Genomic DNA, 13,060 nt, shown 5'->3' on the forward strand with positions numbered 1-13,060 from the left:
GTATTTTGGAACTGTTACATTTTGCAAATAGGGGGCCAATGTATCAAAAGGACTAGGTGGAAAATAATCATACCATGGACAAAATTTCCTTATTGTGGCCAAATTATACTTGAGCTGATATAAATTCCACCACGTTTCTCCTTGAAACCAGACTGCAGAACTTGCTTCCGTCATGCATGGCATATTCATACGTAATATATCTGTTGCATATAGGTCTGATCCACAAAAGCGTCTCTCGGAAATGCCGCCCACTTCATAGCTAGAAAATTTAATATTCAAATTTGCGCTACGGAGTGCAAACAATACATTCAATGTGATTTTGATATCATAGCAACTAATGCTGCTATCTAGAATCTATCTGCTTGCCCAAGTGAACAGAGAGATTCAGCTAGTACTCATTCTTGGAATTGCCCAAGAACGCTGAGGACTAGCACACTGTATCTTCCTTGCCTGGAAGGAGATGGTGTGTATGCATGTGCAAAGCTGGCCTGAGACGTTTTGGCATCTTTATTTTATTTATTTATTGAATTTATATACCGCCCTATACCCGGAGGTCTCGGGGCGGTTCACAGAACAAAATCAAAATATAAAACCACAAAATATATAATCAAAATAAAAACAACAATCCCATAACCCCCACATGTTAAGTTGTGGGTGAACATATCAGACGACACAGCGATTCTTCAAACAGCTCTTGTTTATTCACAGGCCAGGACAGAACTGAACAAGAGCTGTTTGAAGAATCGCTGTGTCGTCTGATATGTTCACCCGCAACTTAACACTGGCAACGAAGTGTAGGTGTAATTGACTCCCCCTCCGCCTGGTTCCGGTGGTAGAACACATGGCGGGCAGCACCATGGGACATGATTAAAGAGAAGCTCCGCAACCACTATGCGCCAAACCCATCCAAGATTGCTGCCCGCCATGCGTTCTACCACCGAAACTACCCTGTACCATGTACACTACCCTGGAATCAATGTTTCGGATGAAGACACAAGCTGTATACACCCCCAAACATTTAAAGCACACCCTTCCAAAGAACCGTCGTTCATCCCTCCCAGAGCTACAACTCCCAGTGCCCACAACAAGCTACAGTTCCAACCATTCTTTGTGGGGTCTTTTAAATGTATGGTGCGTAACAAGCTGCGGTTTGGATTCTTTTCCCCCTTCAAAATAACAAGTAAATAAACTGTGTCATGCACAGGGCTCGAAGGCGCACCAAAGTCAATTGGTTTTGATGGATTTACACACCCCTGTCTGTAGAACTAGCATGCAGCCGGACTCTTTGTGTTTGCTATTCAAACAGCTACCTAACAAGCTGGTGATCTTTGGGCCTGTCCATATGGCCATTTTTGTGTGCGTAATAAATGTGTGTCTGTTTATCATATGTCGGCATGGTCTGTGTGACTTCTTTAATAATAGCCATAAAAAAGGAGCTTCTGTTGCATTTCCCGGACTTCAGATGCAATAGTTTGAACCTGAGGAGATGCAATTCTGCATCCATTGCTATGCTAATTGCATAATATGCATTTGTCGCCTTCTGTGTGCAAACTCCAATGCTTTCTACCCACCAATGTCTGCCAGCTTCCATTAGGTCCATTCACTAGATCAGGGATATCAGCAGCCTCCAAGATGCAAACCAGCTCAGCAAGCAAATTTGCCTTATTATTGTTCCACAACATGCTACTGCTGGATGATTTTCTCCAGTTCTCCTCCTCCAAGCGTGCTGAGAGTTATTGGGAGGTTCCCCAGAATTCCCTGGGAAGAGGGATTTATTGTTAAACCACTCAGAATTGTAGCTCTGTGAGGGGGACAGCCGCCCTTCCAAGTGTCCCTGTTTTCCAGGACAGCCCCAGATTTACAGAAGTCGTCCCAGTTTCTAATTTGATCCTGGAATGTCCCTATTTTCCTTAGACATTCCTATTTTCATCAAAGAAATATTGGAGGATATGGAGTTATACGACCCCTGAGCTAGGTAACTATACAGCTTTTAGAAGACACCTGAAGGCAGCCCTGTAGTGGGATGTTTTTAATGTTTAATGTTCATATCTATCTATCTATCTATCTATCTATCTATCTATCTATCTATCTATTGGGAGCCATCCAGCGTGGCTGGGGAAACCCAGTCCGATGGACGGGGTATAAATAACAAAATTATTATGATTTTGATTATGGAATAAAACTTCCTTATTTTTGTCGGAGAAAGGTTGGAGGTTACGGACAGATAGTACACTTGGTCTTAGCAAAAAAGCCGAGAAGCGATACAGGAATCTCCTAACTAACAACTCTCACCAAAGTGCAATTCCTAGGATTCTTGGGGGGGGGGGAGCCATGGCTGTTTAAAGTGGTATGATATTGCTTTAAATGCTTTAAATTTCATTTCAGTGCACATCCGGCTACAGGTTCTTACTGCAAGTAGCCTTTTACACCATAAATGTTCTGGTTTATTTAAGTGCCGCTTATTCTGTTGCACTATAACCCCTCCGGACAGCAATAACGTGGCAGCACTGGGGAAGCATTGCGGAACAAACTAAAGCAGAATGAATCCACTACTAATGCAGTATTATTTGTGTTAAGAATACATTGCAGAACACAACTGCAATAAAACACCAGTCTGGAGGGACCCTGTGCCATAAATACAGCCTTCTGAATCAATAAAGTTTCACTAGCAGAGCTTACTGCTTTGGGGGTTATTATTTTTAAAACCATTTTCAGAACACTTGTTTGACATGGTTCTTTGTATCCAATTTGTTGGGTGTGGTGTTTTTTGTGGGTGGGTTTTTTTTTTGTTTTTGTTTTTGCATACTTTGTTCTTGAAACTTTTTATACCTTGCTATGAAATAATATAAAAATAAGACCTGGTGAATCTCCCCATGTTAAATCTTCTCACCAATATAAGGCATTATATATAGTATATATATTATATAGGCAGTGTCAATTAAACCAATTATACTTAACATTGGCTCCACGTGGAAGTGACGCCACACAATTCTCCATGAGAAATGGACCTTGCAGAGCTTTCTGAGCCCTGCTCCAAGCGATTATTGAATCAGGCTCAACACAGCAAGCTTATGTATACTTGGAAGTAAACCCCATTGAATGCACACACCTGTTTCTGAATAAAGACGCCTAGGACTGAGCAGGACCATTCTGATTTTGAAGAGAGGGGTAAATGGAACTCCACATCCATCCCAAGAAGGCAAACCTGGCAAAAAAAAAAAAAAAAGTCTGTGGGATATGGAATTTAGTATCATCTCAATTTAAGAGAGAGTATGGGGTGGGAAGGGAAGAAAAATATCATTCTGGTTTTCTTTGCTCTTTTGGAGTGAGAGAATAATAATAATAAAAAAAAAACACCATGCTGCCTTTCAGGAGGAAAAGAGAAAATTGGATCTGAAATCAATATTTATGAATCCATGATTAGCTGACAGATGAGAAAATGATTACAAAGCCAGGTCTGAAACATCTACCCAAATGTATTACCTGTGATACACACACACACACTAAATGGGTCAATGAAAGAGTGAAGTCAATCAATTTTTAATAGCACTTAAGATTTTATGATTTTTTAAACTTTCCTTTTAATAATTAATCGGAAAAATGAATCTAATTTAAACAAGGTGGTGGAAGGTGTTCTGTATCTATTTGATGGTGTTCTTAATGAGGAAATTCAATTAAGGTTGACTTTTCATTATAAATCTGTTTGGATTAATGGAACACTTTGATTGGCTGAAAACATTTGAGACAGGCAAAATCGCTAAAGCAAACTCAGCAGATATAAAAGCTAGATTTTGTTTTTTTATAGGCCTCTTGTTCAGTTTTCCGTTCTCTCTGCTTTTTTCTTCCTTACAACGTTCGAGAATGGGATTTCAGTTTTCGATTCATGGGGGCTATAGTTTAATATTCTTAAATTTTACAGATTATTTATACGGAATCCTGAAGGCTGAATGCTGGTTGTGTGAAATTTCTGCACGTACTAGTAGGATCTGTGCAAAGGAATGTGTAATGGGATGGAGATAAATTTGCACTTCCCAAAAAAGTAGCCAAACCAAAACGTAAGTCTTCTTAGAAATGCACACATCACAGTTGTCCAAGTGAGTAACATGTACAAAAAATCATATATTAGGGAGGGAAATTCCATAAAAATGCACAGTTAAAATTACATCAGTTCTTCATGTTAGAGGCTTGCAGAAATGTGTCTGTTAGGTAAAGGTAAAGGTACATTTTCTCAAGCAAGAAAATCTAACCACATGTGCCAATTGCAACCCCAGCCTCCAAATGTTACTTATTTTATTTCGGAGCATTATCGTTTCTCTGTAAAATGCCCTGGGCATAATGAGAGGGTGGGTCCCTACCACAAGAAGCTTTCAATTTATAAATTGACCCAAGGAGTAAAAGTAAAGGACCCCTGGATGGTTAAGTCCAGTCAAAGGCGACTATGGGGTTGCGGCGCTCATCTCACCGAGGGAGCTGGCGTTTGTCCACAGACAGCTTCCGGGTCATGTGGCCAGCATAACTAAGCCGATTCTGGTGAACCAGAGCAGCGCATGGAAACACCGTTTACCTTCCCGCCGGAGTGGTACCTATTTATCTACTTGCACTTGATGTGTTTTTGAACTGCCAGGTGGGCAGGAGCAGGGACCGAACAACAGGAGCCCACCCCATTGTGGGGATTAGAACTGCCAACCTTTGATCAGCAAGCCCTAGGCTCTGTGGTTTAGACCACAGCACCACCCTGTTAGGTAAGGTTGCCCAATTTCAGAAGTGCACTGAAACACTTGGGAATTTTCATGAGGATTTAGAAAGAATCACCAAGTGGTACAGAACCGTAGTGGGCTGTATTTAAAACTGGAAAACAGAAAATAAACCGAAATGGACAGATTCCTCCATCACAGATTGAGAGGGAAGGGTTAACCGTCCAACTCTCCATGTACTTCAGCCTGCCTCCTCCACCAATAAAGGTCCTCACATGAGAATTAGTATTTAAAACAGTCTTCACTTAGTGCCAATGGAAGCCTAGCCATGGAGTGAGGTGGTCTGCAGGGATTTATAATTGTGTTAACTAGAATATGAGTAGAGATTAATTATGTTCTTAAATGCCCTGAGATCTATGGGTATAGGGTGGCATACAAATTTTAACAAAAGCAACAGAAACAACAACAGTTGTTGTTGTTGTTATACAAATAATAGAACCTTCTGTGCAACCGAAGACCCTGATAATGTAGACTCCCTGATCACAAAGATTTTGCTCACATAAGTATGGGCTTGGATGTCTCAGTCTTTGCAGTTCCTTCAACAAATCAATAAATCAGCTACGTATGCTGAAATGTTGGTTAAGAGCAGTGTTTCTCAAACTTGGGTACCCGACTGCTGTTGGACTACAACTCCCATCATCCCTGACCACTGGCCCTGCTAGTTAGGGATGATGGGAGCTGTAGTCCAACAACAGTTAGGGACCCAAGCTTGAGAAACACTGGTTAAGAGGCATGAATCAACTAAGAGACTCGTGAGGAATCAGTAGAAATAATCATAAAAAAAACCTTTAATGAAAATACCGTGGAACCTCAGTTTTCAAACATAATCCATTCCGGAACACCGTTCAAGTTCTGAAACGTTTGAAAACCGAAAACTCAATACAGAAGCCGCAAAACAGAAAAATTACTATGAAAATCTCAGTTCGGAAGCTGCCTCAGAAGTTCGACTTCCGAGGTGCATTTGAAAAAGGAAGGAGTTACTTCTGGGTTTTTGGCGTTCGAGTTCCAAATCATTTGTCAACAGAGACGTTAGAAAACCGAGGTTCCACTGTAACCATATTCACACATTTTTTTTGGGTGGGGGTGGAATGTTTTATTAATTTTGTAGCAAAACAACAGTGATCCAGTCCAACTCTAGAGCAGCGGTTCCCAATTAGCTAATTACTGATGACCCCTTATTTTTCAAAAGCTAAGCCATGGACCCCCTACTTTTGAAAATTTTGATAACTCTATGCTAGTTACCTCTGCAAAGCAATTTTTTGAACAAAATGTGGAGTAGCCCCTAATAAGCAAAGGATTTTAGGTATACAGTGGTACCTCGGGTTAAGTACTTAATTCGTTCCGGAGGTCTGTTCTTAACCTGAAACGGTTCTTAACCTGAAGCACCACTTTAGCTAATGGGGCCTCCTGCTGCCGTCACACCGCCGGAGCATGATTTCTGTTTTCATCCTGAAGCAAAGTTCTTAGGCTGAGGTACTATTTCTGGGTTAGCGGAGTCTGTAACCTGAAACGTATGTAACCCGAGGTACCACTGTACTAAAAAACAGACCAGGGCTGAGCAAAGTACGCATTTCAACATTGTTGAAGCAAAGTACGCATTTCAACATCATCAGCAGCAGCTAAACACTGCTCTGCCTCAGTGCTGGGGGAAGTTAGTGCTATGGTTGCCTTGAAGTGAGGGCAATCAGCTGCCCTGATCTCCATCAGTGTGAGGGAAGGCAGCTTAGATCAGCAGCGTTATCGGGCTGAGATCATCATGCGATATTGACTGTGCCTTGAAATCAGCTGCCCTGCTCTCCCTTGCGCGAGGAGCGATATATTCCTGCATATTGCCGGGTCAAAATCATTATTGTGGTGTGATTTCAAAAACCCATTTTTGGCCAATATATTGAAAAACCACACAGCGCTAAAACAGACCATAACATTTGTGATATTACCATGCAAAAACGACATAAATTTAGTTGGGGGTGAAAGGCAAGGGATGGGGCTGCGGACCCCCTGGGTGCATTCTGTGGACCTTCAGGGTCCCCGGACCCCTAATTGGGAACCACGGCTCTAGAGTGTCCTGGACTGGCTAGATGCAGAGGAATGGCAACAGCTGGCGAACCCCCTAGGGAAAATGGCTCAGAGCCAGGGGATTGGTAGTGGGACAACAATGAATGGTCAGAGTGAGAAGCCTGGGAGGAGGAGATGTCAGAAGCTGAAGAGGCAACAGGGCTGAGTGGGCAGGAAGAGGCTGTGACAGAGAGCAGCCCAGAATCAGAGGCAGAAGTGGAGGCTGAAAAGGAGGCAGGGTCCAAGAGGCAGAGATGAGTCTGGCTGATGAAGGATCCAGGGTGGCTCCACCTCCTACTGCAACCAGCTCCCCTGCCCGCTGGTCTCCCAGAACCAGAAGAGGTATGAAGAGGGAGGAGCAAAGACAGGCATGGCAATGGAGCCTCAGATTGCTTGGGAAGGACACAGGGGAGGAGGATAATTTTTTATTAGTTTTTTAACACATCATTTTCAACAGTAATTAAACATACTTGTACATCTTATTCAATTTTTTGGACTTCTATCAGTCCTGTCTGAAAATTTTCCGATCTAATCTCTTAGTATGCATTTCTTATTTTCCCTATGACATTTCAAACTCATAACCAATATCTCTATCTTTTTCTACTTTGTAACACTTCGTATATTTCTCCTTACAAAACTTCTTGTGGTCCTACTAGCGTAATTTGTTGATTACAGTTGCTCTCCAAATAATTCATATACTTCTTCCAATCTTTTGTAAATCTCTGGTCCCACAGGATTCAAATCCTTCCTGTTATTTTGTCCAATTCTGCATAGTCCATTAACTTCGTCTGCCATTCTTCTTTCATCGGAATTTCTTCTTCATTCTTTAAGCTGTATATTATATCCAAAATCTTTTGCCCAGTGTATCATTACCGACTTCACTTCCTCATCTTTCAAATGTCATTCCAACAGTATTTTATACATTTTTGACATTATTTTACATTCATTGTTTAATATTTCTATTTCAAATTTTGATTTTTTTATCATCAAATCCTTTTCCCTTTAAATCCTCTTTATACAGGAGGAAGAGGAAACTTAGATAAGTGTGGAAAGGCAGGGACCTTCTGTCCCAACTACTACCTCACAGGAGCAACAACTACCATAATGAGTTGCTATGCTCACTACGCCTGGCCTCCTGTGCCAATCTCGTTTCCTTGAAAGAGTTAACTGCACTGACACCGTGTGATTTATTGCTATCCATTTTTACTTGCTTATGTCAATCACATATGAAAAGAAAAGCTGAAATCAAATAAATAAGGAATATTGGGTGTTATTTTGGAGGGGATGCCAGGAAATAGGGAATTATGTTCACATGTGGTGGGGGTGTAAATATGTACAATTTTGGGGGGCAAAGGGCGTTTAAGGAGATAACAGAAATCACTGGGTTAAAGCTGACCGAAAGTCTAGAAGTAACATTACTATCAATTTACAAGGAGGTGGAAGGTTCACAGGCTATGAAGGACTTGCTCACAATTTTTTGGACAGCTGCACGAATTATTATAGCCAGGAAGTGGAAGGGGCAAGCAGAATATGAAAGAGAAGAATGGTATAAAGAGGTGTGGGATATTGCTACTAACGATAAATTAACATGTGCCATTAAGGTAAGGCGGGGAATACGTAGGAGAAATGATTTTGAGGCGATATGGAAGGTGTTTGTAGAATTTGTACTGTTAAAATGGAGAGGGGACAAACCATCGCAAGAGGTGTTGAAATTTTGGGAGGTTGGATAGTTACAATAGAATGGTCTTGGTGGCGGGGTGCACGTGTTTATTCTTATTTTTTATGATTATTACTTGGTGAAAATAAAATAAATAAAGACAATTAATTTTTTTTAAAAAAGAAGAGAAAAGCTTGGGAAGGGACACTGTCAAATATCAGAAGAAGAAGAAGAAGAAGAAGAAGAAGAAGAAGAAGAAGAAGGAGGAGGAGGAGGAGGAGGAGGAGGAGGAGGAGGCCAGGTGGAAGAAGAAGAAGAGTTTGGATTTGATATCCCGCTTTATCACTACCCGAAGGAGTCTCAAAGCGGCTAACATTCTCCTTTCCCTTCCTCCCCCACAACAAACACTCTGTGAGGTGAGTGGGGCTGAGAGACTTCAGAGAAGTGTGACTAGCCCAACCAAGGTCACCCAGCAGCTGCATGTGGAGGAGTGGAGACGCGAACCCGGTTCCCCAGATTACGAGTCTACTGCTCTTAACCACTACACCACACTGGCTTGAATACGCCATCCAGGGTATAATCACACCTGATTCCACCATCCAATGCCTGTCTGGTTATTCTAGCCATTTATGCATCCGTCAGCTGGAGACCATCTAGAGGACTATTACTGCAGGTGCCTCTGCTGTGAGATTGCCTGCCCTAGACTAAGAACGGAGTATTTTAGCACTGGCTCCCATATTAAGGAATTACATCAGAGGGAGATTTGTCGGACTCAAACTGTTATTGGTAGTTAATTAAAATTCCACCAACCGTTTGATGATCTTTGAACCTTTCCTTTTCATTTGGCTTCTTGCCTTTTGCCCCGGTGTTGCTTTCAGAAGTTGTCGTTTTGTGTTTGACTGATTTTACTGCCGTTACAACAACGGGATTAATTGCTGTACTGTTTCCTGTTGGGTTTTCTTTTATTGCTGTTATTGCAAGCTGCCCCAAAAAAGGCGACTTCCTGAGGAAAGGTGGCAATGTGATCATATATGGAAAGCAAGAGAAAGGCGGATTTGGGTTTGAACGTGGGGTAAACCTGCAAAAGCAATTATGTGTGAAATACACACACACACAGCTTAATCGAGGAGATGTTTCTGCTACTTGCCCATTTAGACCAATGGGATTGTGCTAATTGGGGGGGGGGGATTTCATGTTCTCTAATCTTAGGGCTATAAAAATTGTTCATCTGTTCAGTCGCAGGCCATTTAATTTTGGATGCTTCATTGCCAGTTGGTAACAGTAATTAGCATTCCCTGTACTGTGGCAGCTTCCCTGAAGCGATGCTAAATAGGGTTGCCCTTTTGTGTGGAAACATAAGCAGGGTTGTGCAAATGAGCCTGGCCACCCATCTTAGAGACAGACGCTCCAGCTCCTGTTTCTTGGCTCAGGACCGGGTGCCTTCAATGCCCACCTGCAGATCTTATTTACTGATTATTAATGACACGAACTGTCGGCAACTTTGAAAGGCACAGCATGGCAACATGATGCTTCAGCCCCAAACTGTCCTCAACAGAGTGGTAATTTCCTTGAATGACATCTGATTCTACTTTCATCTCTCTCTCCTACTAATCAATGTTTTCAGAAGAGGACTCTGAAAACTGAAAGGCGTAGGAACACACACCTTGGTTTGAAGTTAGTGCTACAATGAAATTTTGCGGTGCGGCTAGCTTGGGGTCTCAACAGAGGTCCAATATACTGTAAAACGGAACGGGATTTGCTGCAGACTGAACAAAACATCCTTGCCTATGATATCCTTTCCAAGAACTCTACTATATTGATTTTATTTATTTTTTTGGTTCATGGGTGATGCCATTCGAACTATATTTTATTTACTGTTATGTACTGAAGTTCTCACCCTGGGCCAGCAGGGGGATACTGTAGATAGTTAGGCAAATAAGGGTTCGAAAGTGACGTTCAGTGATTGGATAGTTTTAGAAAGTTGTTACAGTAACGTTGTACTGGAGCTCTATATAAGCAGGTTGACTGAACCCTTCAGTTCAGTTCTGTCCTGGCCTGTGAATAAACAAGAGCTGTTTGAAGAATCGCTGTGTCGTCTGATATGTTCACCCACAACTTAACATTTACAGTGGTACCTTGGGTTACATACGCTTCAGGTTACATATGCTTCAGGTTACAGACTCCGCTAACCCAGAAATATTACCTCAGGTTAAGAACTTTGCTTCAGGATGAGCACAGAAATCGTGCTCCGGCGGCGCAGCGGCAGCAGGAGGCCCCATTAACTAACGTGGTGCTTCAGGTTAAGAACAGTTTCAGGTTAAGTACGGACCTCCAGAACGAATTAAGTACTTAACCCGAGGTACCACTGTACTTATTTAGCAAAACGCATGTACCATTTGGCAGTGCCAAAGAATGCTTCAACTACCACACATTTGCACTCATTTCACACGCTAGCAAGGTTATGCTTAAAATTCTACAAGGCAGGCTTAAGCGGTATGTGGACCGAGAACTCCCAGAAGTGCAAGCTGGATTTCGAAGGGGCAGAGGAACCAGAGACCAAATTGCAAACATGCACTGGATTATGGAGAAAGCTAGAGAGTTCCAGAAAGACATCTACTTCTGCTTCATTCATCTCACTTCTGCTTCATTGACTATGCAAAAGCCTTTGACTGTGTCGACCACAGCAAACTACGGCAAGTTCTTAAAGAAATGGGAGTGCCTGATCACCTCATCTGTCTCCTGAGAAATCTCTATGTGGGACAAGAAGCTACAGTTAGAACTGGATATGGAACAACTGATTGGTTCAAAATTTTGAAAGGAGTACGGCAAGGCTGTATATTGTCTCCCTGCTTATTTAACTTATACGCAGAATTCATCATGCGAAAGGCTGGACTTGATGAATCCCAAGCCGGAATTAAGATCGCCGGAAGAAATATCAACAACCTCAGATATGCAGATGACACAACCTTGATGGCAGAAAGTGATGAGGAATTAAAGAACCTTTTAATGAGGGTGAAAGAGGAGAGCGCAAAATATGGTCTGAAGCTCAACATAAAAAAACGAAGATCATGGCCACTGGTCCCATCACCTCCTGGCAAATAGAAGGGGAAGAAATGGAGGCAGTGAGAGATTTTACTTTTTTGGGCTCCATGATCACTGCAGATGGTGACAGCGGTCACGAAATTAAAAGACGCCTGCTCCTTGGGAGAAAGGCGATGGCAAACCTGGACAGCATCTTAAAAAGCAGAGACATCACCTTGCCAACAAAGGCCCATATAGTTAAAGCCATGGTTTTCCCAGTAGTGATGTATGGAAGTGAGAGCTGGACCATAAAGAAGGCTGAGCGCCGAAGAATTGATGCTTTTGAATTATGGTGCTGGAGGAGACTTGAGATCCCATGGACTGCAAGAAGATCAAACGTATCCATTCTTAAGGAAATCAGCCCTGAGTGCTCACTGGAAGGACAGATCCTGAAGTTGAGGCTCCAGTACTTTGGCCACCTCATGAGAAGAGAAGACTCCCTGGAAAAGATCCTGATGTTGGGAAAGATGGAGGGCACAAGGAGAAGGGGACGGCAGAGGACGAGATGGTTGGATGGTGTTCTCGAGGCTACCAGCATGAGCCTGACCAAACTGCAGGAGGTGGTGGAAGACAGGAGTGCCTGGCTTGCTCTGGTCCAGGGGGTCACAAAGAGTCGGTCACGACTAAACGACTAAACAACAAATGTACCATTTGAAAGAAGATCTCCAAGCAGTCTACAAAAAACGTAAAACAAAACATTGCATTCTCTAATTCTTTTTTAAAAACCCATATAAACAGAGTTAAAAACATTCAAAAACATGATTAAAACTACAGCTCCCAACATCTGTAAACATTAGAAAAGTTGGTTGGAGTTGATGGGATTTGGAGTCCAACAACATGCAAAGGCAGCATGTTGCCTATCCCTACTCTAATCCATGCCCAAATATCTACCGCATCAAACTCATCGAACTCATCTCAATTTGAGCTGCAGAATTGGCTATTTCATTTATTATTTTCTCAGATTCTATAACCTGTGGAACCCAAAGCGGCATAGATGTGATTCCTGGGAGGTTTCCCATCCAGGCAGTGACCAGGCCCAGACCTGCTTAGCTTCAGCAAAGTATTGACCCCTGGTGTCTTCAGGCCATAGCTTGGAGACAAATTATATCAAGGAGGTTTCGTCAAGCCCCTGACAAACCTGCCCATGCTTTGCAAGGCTCTCCATTCTGCACTGCACATCTCCCCGGATCACCATGTCTCCCTCACAGCTAATGCCTCTATACTGTATGAAATTGTTAGCGGTCTTGCATTTAATCAATTCACATTATTACCTATTAACAGATTAGATGGGTCAGTAACTAATATTTAATAAAATAAAATGTACCTATGCATAGTTAATCATTCAATTAATCAGAGGGAGCACATCCCCATGTAAGATCCATGTAATGCTAATGAAAATAGAAGAACTAATCTTACTACCACTAGCATAATAGTCCACTGGGACTAAGGATGATTCAGATGAGAAGGATGAGGTTCCATAGCCTGTATTTCAAATTTCTGATATAATTGAGAC

Source organism: Podarcis erhardii (genome assembly GCF_964252035.2).
Source record: "Podarcis erhardii genome assembly, chromosome: 4".
NCBI lineage: Eukaryota > Metazoa > Chordata > Lepidosauria > Squamata > Lacertidae > Podarcis > Podarcis erhardii.